This window comes from Lasioglossum baleicum, chromosome 9, assembly GCF_051020765.1.
Source record: "Lasioglossum baleicum chromosome 9, iyLasBale1, whole genome shotgun sequence".
Lineage (NCBI taxonomy): Eukaryota > Metazoa > Arthropoda > Insecta > Hymenoptera > Halictidae > Lasioglossum > Lasioglossum baleicum.
In genome coordinates this window covers 5,317,768-5,330,305 of record NC_134937.1, presented here as the reverse complement: position 1 = coordinate 5,330,305, position 12,538 = coordinate 5,317,768, and the positions used below count along the sequence as shown (strand labels likewise).

General features: G+C 35.0%; 1 protein-coding gene across 8 annotated transcripts in view; it reads left to right on the top strand.

The window, feature by feature from the left end:
- Positions 1-12,538, top strand: part of LOC143212089 (rho guanine nucleotide exchange factor 10) — a 122,551-nt gene that overhangs the window by 80,067 nt on the left and 29,946 nt on the right. The gene's annotated exons all lie outside the window — the stretch shown is intronic.

Below are 12,538 nucleotides of genomic sequence, written 5' to 3'. Positions count from 1 at the left end.
TTTTATTGAAATTGATGAGTTGACATTTACATATCTTAGATCTTTCGGTTGTGTTTCGCATTAAAAAAAAGTCACGCAGTTTCGGGCAAATTTATCTACAAATAACAGAACAGTATAATTTATTTCCTGAAAACTGTGTCAAATTGACACGAGGGGCGCGGATGAGGGTTAACTAGTTGAATAATATCTGTAAACAGATTTCAGCAGTTTCTTATGTCCGTAATGCTCTTGTATAGTTTATACACCCAGTCAGAATGCAATTTTCTGAAGGGACATCTCTGGAAACTTGTACAAGAAGCATGGAAAAATATCAATTTAGATTTAGAAACATTTGAAAAACTAATTGCCAGGCTGTCATTAAGAATAAAGGCGATTTTTAATGGAAGAGCAATTTTTTACTACTCGTAAATTTTTTGACAAATAAATCTCCCTTGGTTGCTGTAAACTTTAGAGTTTAGAAACTCTTATAACATATATCCTGTTTCTCTGAATTTAGGCCGTAATTCCAAACTTTCGGCTGGTAGTGTATGCGCCGTATACGCAAATTTTGCTTAGTTCTTTAATTTTAATTAAAGAAACGACTTACAATGTTATAAATTCGGAAAGGTGCGGATTCGATTAGAAACTTTCTGCCTTGTTTAGGGGTTTGACCCTAGTCGGCATATGACCTACACTCGAAATTTACTTTATACGAAACGTAATTTTTTAAAATTTTGTTTAACCTCCTGCGGACAACAGCAGATCGTCGGTTCTCTTGTCAATAATGGAAATTATATAATACTGGAGGGGAGTTGTTGCTCACGAGCTTCGCTCGCTTTGCGAGCTCGCGAGAGGGTTAGTGGTACGCATTTTTCGAAATTAACTAACTGGCGAATGTTTACAATGTCGATAATGCAAACAGACGTCGATAATGTAAATTTCTATTGAAATATTGATTAAAAGCTGCGACGTTCTAATGAAATATTGATTAAAAGCTACGACGTTCGTTTTTTGTTGTATTGAAATATGATTCTAAAAGCACTTTTAGTTTTTCCCGATTTTTCCATTTTTCCGTGATACTTTTCCAATTTTTCTTATCCTATAACCTAGTTCGGACTAATACGAACATTTTAAAAAAAGAATTAGCCAAATCGGTCCAGCCGTTCTCCCGTGATGTCGTGACCAACGAACAGCATTTGATTTTTATTATATGGATTAGGAACGTTACCGTAATTTGTTGATGATTTCGACTGTTTGATATCTCCAATAACCACGTTCAAATTCTGGAAAGTAAACGATAAAATATAAAAGTGTATCAATTTTTAGATACACTTAATTTTTAAATATTCGTGAAAGTCAGCATGTTGCACTGATTCGTCCCTGAGGGGTTAACGAACGTCTGTGTTTGAGGGATTGAGGATAGAGCGTGTTTGCAATCGTTGAATAAGGCTGTGTCTTTGTCGGCGAGACTGCCATTCATGGTAATTTGCTTAAGATGTCTCGCAAAGGGTGAACACGAGTCGTAGGTGCTTTAATTTGTGTACTCGTTATAATGCTGTTGAGAATATTATTTGCTGTTGAGAGTTTAGTCGACAAACACGTGCCGTGATAAAGTGCATCTCGGCTGATTGCATCTTCTGCGCACACCAAGTGGAGACTGCAACGAGGAATGAATATTTTCGTGTCGCGGTTTCGACTGATATCGCGGCGTAAGGGTGCTTTATTGCTCTCATCCGCCCCTTGTGTCAATTCAAGGCATTTTTCTTCTGCTCGGAATAGCTGTGTGACTTGTGACTGTACTCGTTTTACACAGATGCAAATAATTCTACATCTCGATCACGAAAACGGATCGCAGTATTTTACTTTATCTGTTTACCACGCTTATATTAACTTGCCGTGTTGTTGTTGTATGCGTCAGATCTTGTAATCGAATTTTAAACCTCTTCCCATAGTCCAATCTTGCTGAAATTTTGTATACACACTTGCTTCCGATGACAATAAAAATAGAAAATGAAATATATAAAAAAAACTTTTTAAAAACCACGCGTATATTAAAATGCACTGAAAAGGAGAAAATAATTTTTTCCTGGTTCTCCATAAAATACCGAATACAGTTAATGATATTTTTCCCCAAAATTTTAAGCAATTAGTTCAAAATTTCTTCTGTTACAAAATTAGTGATGATGAAATAAGATCATGACATTAGTGACTATAAAAATAAAAGCGTGGAGGGCTAAACTATTAGGTCGGAAAGGAAGTTCTTGCGGTTTTTGTTATTTTGATCTTATAATAAAAACCGCAAGAACTTTCTTTCCGATCTAATATATTGACATAATCTTCGCGGGCGCGCTCTGCGCTTTTATTTTTATAGTCACTAATGTCATGATTTTATTTAAATTTATATGAAATTTTTCTGTCTATTCCGACGCTAATTTTATAACAGAAGAAAGTTTGAACTAATTGCTTTATATTAATAATGTAAAATATGAATTTTCACCCATGACGCGAGCGAGGGTTAATACATTCTGGCGTGATGATATCGAGGATGCGAAGGAGTGGGTGACTGTTTCTTATTGCGTGTCCCTCTTGAATTAGTTGCACCGAATTGAATTAGTCGACCGTGATATGGGACGAGTGAGTTCGCGTGACCAATTAGATGGAAATATTAGGTCGGTAAAAAATAAATAGCTGATAAACGTTCTTATGTTTGACATGCTACCATTCAGATATCATTTACATTCATGTATGTAAATCGAGATAACATCTAGCACAGTACATATACACAGTTTTTGATCGAGTTCCAAGATCGCTCATGCCTACGAAACTCTACGGCTCTAGAATGAATACACAATTTTCGTATAATTCAAACACCATTGCTTTTGCAGCAACTTTTCTTAGTTAACACTAAACCTACCGACAATCAAAAGTAACTGATGTGTGTGTATCGTATTATAAAAATAACGAGATTAAATTTATTTATATTTTGTACGATTTTTATTATAATATATACACTGGAGTAAAAAAAATGTACATTCACCGTTCATCCACTCATAATTTATGAGTTGACCAAACACACCTTTTAAATTTTCGTTACTGGCCCAGCTAAAAAAGTTGTAAAAACCAATTTTTACTATTGTTTTTCACAATTCCGACCAAATGCATTTTTTCAACATATTTTTTAGACGTCATTTACTAAACTAATTCTTCTAGCCTTACAGAGAAATTCAAGTCGTTTGGCCCATTCATGAAAAAGTTATTCTTCTTTAAATAATTACATAATTTTTGTATCATATTTGAAAAATCCTTTTGTGGACTTGAATGAAGGTACAATTCAATTGCAGTATAGAATTTCTTCTTTTTTATTAAAAGTCTCGTCTAAAGTCGTGGTGGCTATTTCCACAAGATACTATTTCCACTGTTGTGTTTCACGGTAGAATTTTGAGAAATTTGTTTGTTTGAAATTAATACAAAAGCGATGCACTTCGATAGCTATGATGCGATACTTGGTTGATAATGAAGATCGATCGGCATCGTTGCTGCTACACAAACTTATCGAATTAAAACGTTACAGGCAGGGATCAAAGTTTAATAAGTCGAAAATCGTTAGTCTGCTATCGTTATAGTTGATACTTGAATTAACATTTTAATTACTCTGACAGAGATGTTTCATTAACATTAAATCTTCGACGCAGTAAAAACGACTCTTTTACATCAGTTTATAAAAATAATGAAAGTGCATTTACTCGAGAGTGTTAACTACTTTTACTGTAACGTACAATCCTTGGATAAAAAATTGGAACCACTCACAATTTTCAACCTGTTTCATACTTTTAGTGAAATGTAAAAACGCTTGAATAATATTTAAAATTTTATTCACCTTTATACATTGTTATTATTGTATAGTAATATATTAACATTTTGAAATTAAATTCTAAAAAATTCAATTCTGTTCTACTGAAAATATAAAAAATAAAAAATTGTGAGTGATCCTAATTATTTAGCCAGGGACACTGCATATGGAAAGAAATAATTCCATTGAATAATTTTTCATGAACGCAGCTCTACGATTTCAATAATCGTATGTTTGAAAATTTGGAACCCGTCATTTGGCTTTTCAACGTTAGTGAAGTTGGCATAGTTGTAATAGGGCGGCTTTTAACCCTTTGCACTCCGAGTTATTTTATCTCGAAAAATAAACATTTCTTCCGACCTGGTATAAGTCAATTTTCTATGATTATTTTCATTTTTAAATGTTTAGTAATCGGTTAGATCCCAACATATTTAATAGTGTAAACAATATGTCGAATAATGGTACTGCAAGTTTTAAATGTTTAGTAATTGATTAGATCCCAACATATTTAATAATATAAACAATTCTTCGAATAATGGTACAGCAATTTTTAGTGGTGACTCTGAATCACACTACTCGAGTGCGAATATAAAAATACAGCTTACGAAGAACAAAACGAAAACACGAATTTCTATTGGAAAATACGGTGTCAAAGAATGTACATACACTTCACCGCGATAAAATGGCTGGTGACGTTTCCCAAAGTTTTCGCTCCAACGACGTGGAATTGTAGACACAATTGGACGCGCGTTTCCCCATATATTTACTTGTGAAAAGGGAACGAGTGGTAACACGATGGAAGGGAGAGAGAGAGTGCGCGAAAGAGGAAACTATTATTCGTGTCATATTAGATTGAACAGTTATATGTGTTCGTTCTCAATGGCGTCGCCTGTAAAACAAAATCGACCAAGCTATACACAAAGCTTGCATATGTAGCTTGCGAGATAGAGACACCGCTGGTATACGGGTAAATAATGGATCACTCGATATGCAATATTTGACCATTTTATAACTTAATATCGAGCTGCATTGAAACAGTACGGTACCTCAATCAGCACGAATATTAACTTTTCTGACGAAAAGGAATACCATTTTCACGTTACATCGACAAAATTTCATTCCCCTCTCGATACTTTCGTAAATCAAAAAATTGAATAAGTTTTCCCTCCATGCATTTGCATAGTAGTCGTAAAACAATGATCAATAAACTGCGGGTTTTATGCATTCGTGATAAAAATGAATAGGTCAGAATACTGTTGTATTACTTTTAAACCACTAAACTTATTAAGAAAAAAATAGATGTCTATAGTATGGTTCCTGTATCTTGCAATTAATTCAGACTATTTTTATTTTGCGTAGAAATCCACAGTCTCTTTGTAAAATGTAAGATTTAATACAATCCGATAAAGTTTTATTTCGTCTTTAATGTGGAGACGGTTTTCATCTGGGAAAATGATTGTTGGAAAAATAAGTTTGATTAATATAGGAAACATAAGACCAGGGGTTAATACAACATGTCATAAAAAACCCTTTTACAATAATTTAGAATACTCTGCAGAAATAATATCGGTTTTCCAAATGAAATTTCTAACCAAATGCGCTGAACTCTTTACACTCATTTGCTGGCAATTTTTAAATTGTCAGTTTAAATATTCATTTTTTTACTTAAATGAACGCTACACAGGTGTTCAAATATTTTCAAAGTAATTAGTAAAGAATGTTCTTCGATCGATACCAACGAAGAAGCTGTCTTTTGAAGTGGGTTTTTAATAAAACACTTAAAGTGGTAGTTGGGACGGGAGCGAAGCTGAAAAAACTTTGCGGTACAAAGGGTTGGTAAGAAGGAAACGTCAAACCTTTTTTTTCATCGAAATAGCCAGATGCTTCGTCGTACATGTTTGCTCTAGTCCTAGTCGATCCGCGCGCTCGTGCGTAGCCCGCGTGGGCGGCCATCGATACGTTTTCAAACATTTTCGTTCGAGAAAGTCCCAATGTGTTGCAACGTGACACAGAAAAAAAATCATTTGAGTGTTCAGTGAATCGAGGGAAACGAGTATCCTCTGTCGCTTTCGAAGGAATCGAAGGCCACGTTGTTGAATGTTCGTTTATCCACCCTTTATGCTCGTGTGTCCGTCTCGGTTGCTGGTGCCCATAAAAGTACACTGCTGTGTACGCTTTGTTAAACTATAAACGAATAAAAGCAGACACTTCAACGAATACAAATGTGTTGCTTAATATTAAATCCACCATCGCCGATCATATGACCAATTTCAAATTCTTTACTTTAATATTGTAAAGATACTTTCGTGGAAATTGATTTAGTAGAATTCTCAATTGGCACTTTCTGAATTAAAACATTTCAAAATCGCATAATTTTCTCAAAATTGAACCAAACGAGTTGAGATTTCTCGACATGTTAGAAGACTTAGTTTACTAAGTAACGGGTAAACGAAATTGTGCATCGAATTGCGAAGAAAAATGAGAAAGTCTCTTTTCTCAACATTTTTATCTGAGGCTAGCATTAAATTTTAATCAATGCGTTTTGTAGATTTACGTCGTTAATGTTGTCAAGGAATTTCGCTCGTATGTGATCACTAGACTGCGGATCATTATGCAAAATAAAAATTGTCTGCATCGATTGGTAGGAATAGAAACTAAATTGAATGTTATTTCTTCCCTTAATGATTTGAATAGAGGAGATATCATATATTGACTTCTTCAATTTTAAAAATTTTCCAACAATTTTGTATTTCATCTAATCAATTTTTTTATGAATGCATACAGATCCGCAGTTTTAGTGATCACTAGATCACAAGTTTGTTTTAAAACTTGTTTAAAGTTTGTTTTAAAGTGCGTTCAAGTACTTTCGCGGTTCACTGTATAGTTAATGTCCGGTATTAGGTGTCGTCCGGCGTTAAGGGAACTCCCCCTACGACATCCTGTATAATGAAGGATATACATATGTGCTATTCAACGTGTCAAACATCCGAAAAGAAAGGAAAATGGACGTGGCACCAGTTTCGAAACGAACGCGAGCGATCCAATTGTCAGTGACGTTGGAGTGCGCTTTAAAGACAGCCGGACAGCGTTCGTGCCTCGCGTTATTGAACATGATTTTCTTGATGACCGCGCGCGCGATGCATGGCGGCGCGATAATCAACTTCCTGCGCCGCAAGCTGGTGGCACGGGGTGCGGGGAATCGAGTGCAGAAGGGGTGTCTCGGATGCTCGTGTTTATCTCCGAAGACAGTAATGACCGCGAGCCGTCTGTGCCAATGGTGGCACAGACTCGATGATTTATCCTTCGAGGTCCCCGGAATCCACGGAGACTCGTTTTTTTCCGCTACGCAAACGTTCCTCGAACAGGCCCGCGTTCAAAGAGCATCGGATGCATTGTTTTCCTCCCATCCCCCAGTTTCATCGTGGCTCCTGATAAATGTTACGAGAAAACGGTGGCCGCTGATAAACCGGATAGCAGCTCCCGAGTTTTCTACCGATCTTATCTCGAGACTCGCACTCTCGCTCTCGCCCTCTTTCTCCTTCCCCTTCTCTTTCTCCATACAGTTGAATTATCACCAAGACGTTTCAATCTCGGAAGAACGGATGTAGGAGTCAAGGAGACTCCAAGGAGAACGACCCGCGCAAAAATATTGCGAAACTGAATTTTTTAACAGTTGCGAATTGCGGTTTAACGGGGTAGAATCTCGTTTCCACGATTGCAAGGGTTGATAATGCAAAGATGGGGTTTTTCAGTAGTCAAAAGTCGATCTAGGCCGCAATCCTCAAGTCCTATTTTTACGTTTACGAAGCGTAATTTGCGTTATTCGAAAGCACAAAGCTATTCTAAAATTCTAAAAAAGGACTGTATAGAGAGTGATCGTTAATGGGTGGCATAACTGTAAAGCGAATGATTTTATATCAAAAAATTAGTGGAAAGTGTAGGATAAAATTTGTTTATACGAGTCTTGAAAATACTCGGTGAACGCGCGTGGTACAGGAATCGTCTGACGCGTCTGTTCATGACCTACCCGATCTACTTAAAAATGGTAAGAACGGATAATGACGGATTTTCGACTTCATTTTCTCGAAAACAAAGCCTCATGAAAAAATGTTATTTTAGATTTCTAACTTATTTTAATCGACTCTTTTTCGGTTGTACCACCGATCACCAATCATCCTTGTATATTAATCGCGTTTAGGGCTCGATAGTTCTAATGTTAAAACATTAGATGATTGCATAAGTTCGTGCCCGATTTGAAAATAAAATTCAATGGTTAAATTTTAAAAAATACGGCTTTATTAATCAATTGTGCCAATTTTTTTTACACTCCGCCGTGTAGTATGGTTTGCAACATCTATGAAAATTGGACACGAACTTATGCAATCGTCTGATAAATATGAGACGAAGAATTAAAATTGAGTTTTGTATGGAACAACGGATATATTTGGGCATTATGCTGCGAAATACTATAAATTTGTTGTAGAAAAAGTCAGAAATTGTTGATTAAAAATAGTTTAACCAAGTGGTATTATTATCAGTGAAGATTTATTTTCTTTTACGATCCGTCATTTCACAAATTAGCTCATGAAAATTGATACGTAAATAGTGTACGAGAATAATCTTACAGATCTTTTTTCCGAATAAAAGTGAACCTCCTCTGCTGCGTAGTTCGTACGGAGAAAAATGAGTCGTGTAAACCCGTTGTACAAGCCACCGTTTTATTTTGTCGACAAGTATACTAACACGCGTCGACGCCCATTCCTCCTCATTCACTTTCGTTTTATGTCCCAACAGTCGAAAAAACAGATTATCAGTGTAGTGTTCGTGCTATTCGTTCCAATACGGTTTCATTATACATGAAAAACATGCATTTATGCATTTATAGCTTATGAAAATTTTCCAAAATGGCTCGAATATAAAATTCAATAGAATTTTGTACAATTTTTATTTATTCTAGATCTACAAAGGCTATTCCCATTAAAAATAGGGTTTTATTTCCTTCCACTTTCTTAAAATTTGTCTACAACAATTGGAAAATGCATAAACATCCGCATATGTTATGTTTTGATACTAATTTCAAGTTTTTAACTTTCGTTCATATCGCACAACAATTACAATAAAGAAGCGATACCTTTTACTGTGGTAAATTAATTTTTGTTGAATTGCCAAAGTAGAATATTTCGTTGCATTGATAACATAAAATAAAATTCTATATCCATGTAGATACTGTTATAAATGCGGAACAACAGTATGTATAAACAGAAGCTTCAGCAGCAAAACGAATGTCAGAAAAGCAATCGTATTCTTCAAGCTCGCAAACATCCGGAACTTCTTGCAAGTGCATAACTACAGCTACTGGCGATCGCTGTCAATGGACACATTGCGGAACTTCTTGCATGTATGGCCTATAAACATCTGAAAAGTAAAAACGTTAATGCAACTTTGCGTAGATCAATTTTATCTTTAGTCTTTCGAAATCATTGTCTACGAAAACAATTTGTTAGTTCGCAAATGTTTGTCTGTTCTTCAGTTTTCTCATATACGTGTAGCTGCACGCGCTTCCGAATAATACAAATTACGTCTCGTAAACGTAAAAATAGGACTTTTGAGGGCGATCGCAGATAGATCTTTTATCTAGCGCTTTTCACTATTGAAAAACCGCATCTTTGCATTATCGAGAAATGAGAAGGCGCATCTTGCACCCTTGCAATCCTGGAAACGAGTCTATCCCCCATAACTGTTTTAACCCTTTCTATGGTGTTGTGGGCCTCAGCCAGTTCATTCATAGAGTGAGTTCATTGAGTTTATTTAACCCGTACCACTCGAATGGTGACTATGTGAGTTGCCACTAAAAATTGCTGTGTACCATTATTCAAAATATAATATTATTTGCATTATTAAATATGTCGGTATCCGATCAATTACTAAATATTTATGTATTGTATGAGGTATTATACCAATTTCATATCCATAAAATAAACATAGATCATACAGAATGGAATTATTCTAGTTAGGAAGGAATGTTTAATTTTCAAGTTAAAATAGCTCCGAGTGCAGAGGAATATGTAATAAATTACTAAACATTTAAGTATTGCATAAGGTGTTCTATCAATTTCATATCCATAAAATAAACATAGATCATACAGAATGGAATTATTCTAGTTAGGAAGGAATGTTTAATTTTCAAGTTAAAATAGCTCCGAGTGCAGAGGAATATGTAATAAATTACTAAACATTTAAGTATTGCATAAGGTGTTCTATCAATTTCATATCCATAAAATAAAAACATAGATCATACAGAATGGAATTATTCTAGTTAGGAAGGAATGTTTAATTTTCAAGTTAAAATAGCTCCGAGTGCAGAGGAATATGTAATAAATTACTAAACATTTAAGTATTGCATAAGGTGTTCTATCAATTTCATATCCATAAAATAAAAACATAGATCATACAGAATGGAATTATTCTAGTTAGGAAGGAATGTTTAATTTTCAAGTTAAAATAGCTCCGAGTGCAGAGGAATATGTAATAAATTACTAAACATTTAAGTATTGTATAAGGTGTTCTATCAATTTCATATCCATAAAATAAAAACATAGATCATATAGAATGGAATTATTCTAGTTAGGAAGGAATTTTTAATTTCCGAGTGCAAAGGGTTAATTTTACGAATCCAAACAAACTCCTTCGCGCATATTCTACATACATAAAGATATGTAGTGTAGAAATAATCAATTTATGAAAATGAAAAACCAGAATGCCTCTTAAAATCCGTCAGAGGAAAGAAGGAACGTAAGAGTAACATGTTGGAGCACACAGAAATCTTTGTTTACCATTTTCGTCGCTCACTTTCAACTCGCGAGAGATACTCGAGTTCTGAAAGCGACCGCCGCGCAGTGTCGACCGCGTCAGCCTCGAGGTCGAACTGACGTGTCAAGTGATCATTCCGAATGCATTGTGTGTCGCTCGTGGTGGTTTCCGGTTCGCGAGAAGAAAGAAAGGATACACACGAGCGAAGTCCAGAAGATCGCGCGCGTCCTTTTCGCCTAGGATGCTTTTATCCTTGAGCCGGTTAACCTTCTTCCGTTTTCTGAACCCGGAGTCGGTAGGAATCGCCGTTCGAATTGTTTCTCCACACGTAAACATACAGATTCGAATTATCGTCCCCTTCATTAAAGGGAACACCGCCGTATCTCCTGTAATTAAACCAATTAACCCCTTCTCATTTCTCCAGGAAAGACATTTTCGTTTGTGTGTTAGCTTGAGATTTATCGACATTTATATTTTACACTCACAAATCTTCTTGATGTCCTAGACTGCGGATTTGTATGCTAAATAAAAATTTTCTGCATCGATCGCAGAAAACAGGGCTTAAATAAAAATGTATTTCTTCGTGGAATAACTTTAATAAATGGAAAATAGAGCTGCTCTATATTTTACTTATCCATTTTTTGCATTTAAACGAAAAAGTCATGCTGTTTTATCAATTCTATTATTAGATTGCGAATCTTTATGCAAAATAAATATTTTCTAATTGCAAAAATTATGGGAACCAAATACGAATTTATCACATACTTCAATAATGTTTTTCTTAAAAAAATGCAATGAACATAGAGTAATAAAGCAGTATCTGTTTATTTTAATATTACGTACAATTCATCAATGGAATAAAAATTTCTTTACTTACTTTAATAATGCATTTCTTAAAAAATGCAATAAACACAGAGTAATAAAGCAGTATCTGTTTTCATTTTAATATCACGTACAATTCATCAATGAAATAAAAATTCGTAATTGTGTAACATTCCGAAATATTGATTTTTACGTATTTTAGTCTCATTGGGAAAAAAATACCGCAGTAAAACATACACCGAGTCTTTTTAAATAATTTTGTGATAAAGTTATACTAGAATCTACTTCACTCGCAATACCCATACAATTGTGCCTGCCCTAGAAATTGAATCGCTTCTAGTTCCATTGCACCTTGCTCGAACGGTTATGAATGAAATAGGTACGTTTCATGAAAGCGCTATGTTATCGCTCGCACATATTATACGTATAGACGTCTTTATTGCCTTGAGAGAGGGAGAAAAAATAAACGGACGATGCAGCTGCGCGCACAGAAACTTCGATAAATCGTCGTTTCGTCGGGGCTGATATCTCTGTCTGCATTGATAGATCATTTTTATTTTTCTCGGCTCCCTCGAGGTGACTGATATTCAGATGACTATGGACGATTGAAAATATTGAGAGAGTGGATGCCGTTGGAAAAATCAAAGTAGAACTGTCCGTGTATAATTATATCATACTTTGAATGAAATTCAAATATTTGTGGTGCATACGATTTTTAATTAAAGATATAACAATGCGCATGAAGAAAACATTATTATGTAATACCAAATCTACATATATTCTTAGAATTGTAATTTTTGTAATGTGTGTACATTGTACATGTGTTTGGAAATCTCTTAGCAGAAGCATTGCGAATAATAAACGGTTTGATTAATTGGAAATATTTTAAAGAATATTTCGGTCATCGTTTCGTCAATCATTGTATTCTTCGATTCGCAGCATGAGGTACTTGTTTTTGGATTAATACTGATACAGATTTGTTCGAGCAGAATTCTGATTAGCCAATAATGTCCAGAAAACTAGCAAGGAAAGAAACTTTAATTTTGTTTGGCCCTAACGTGGAAAAATCATGAACAG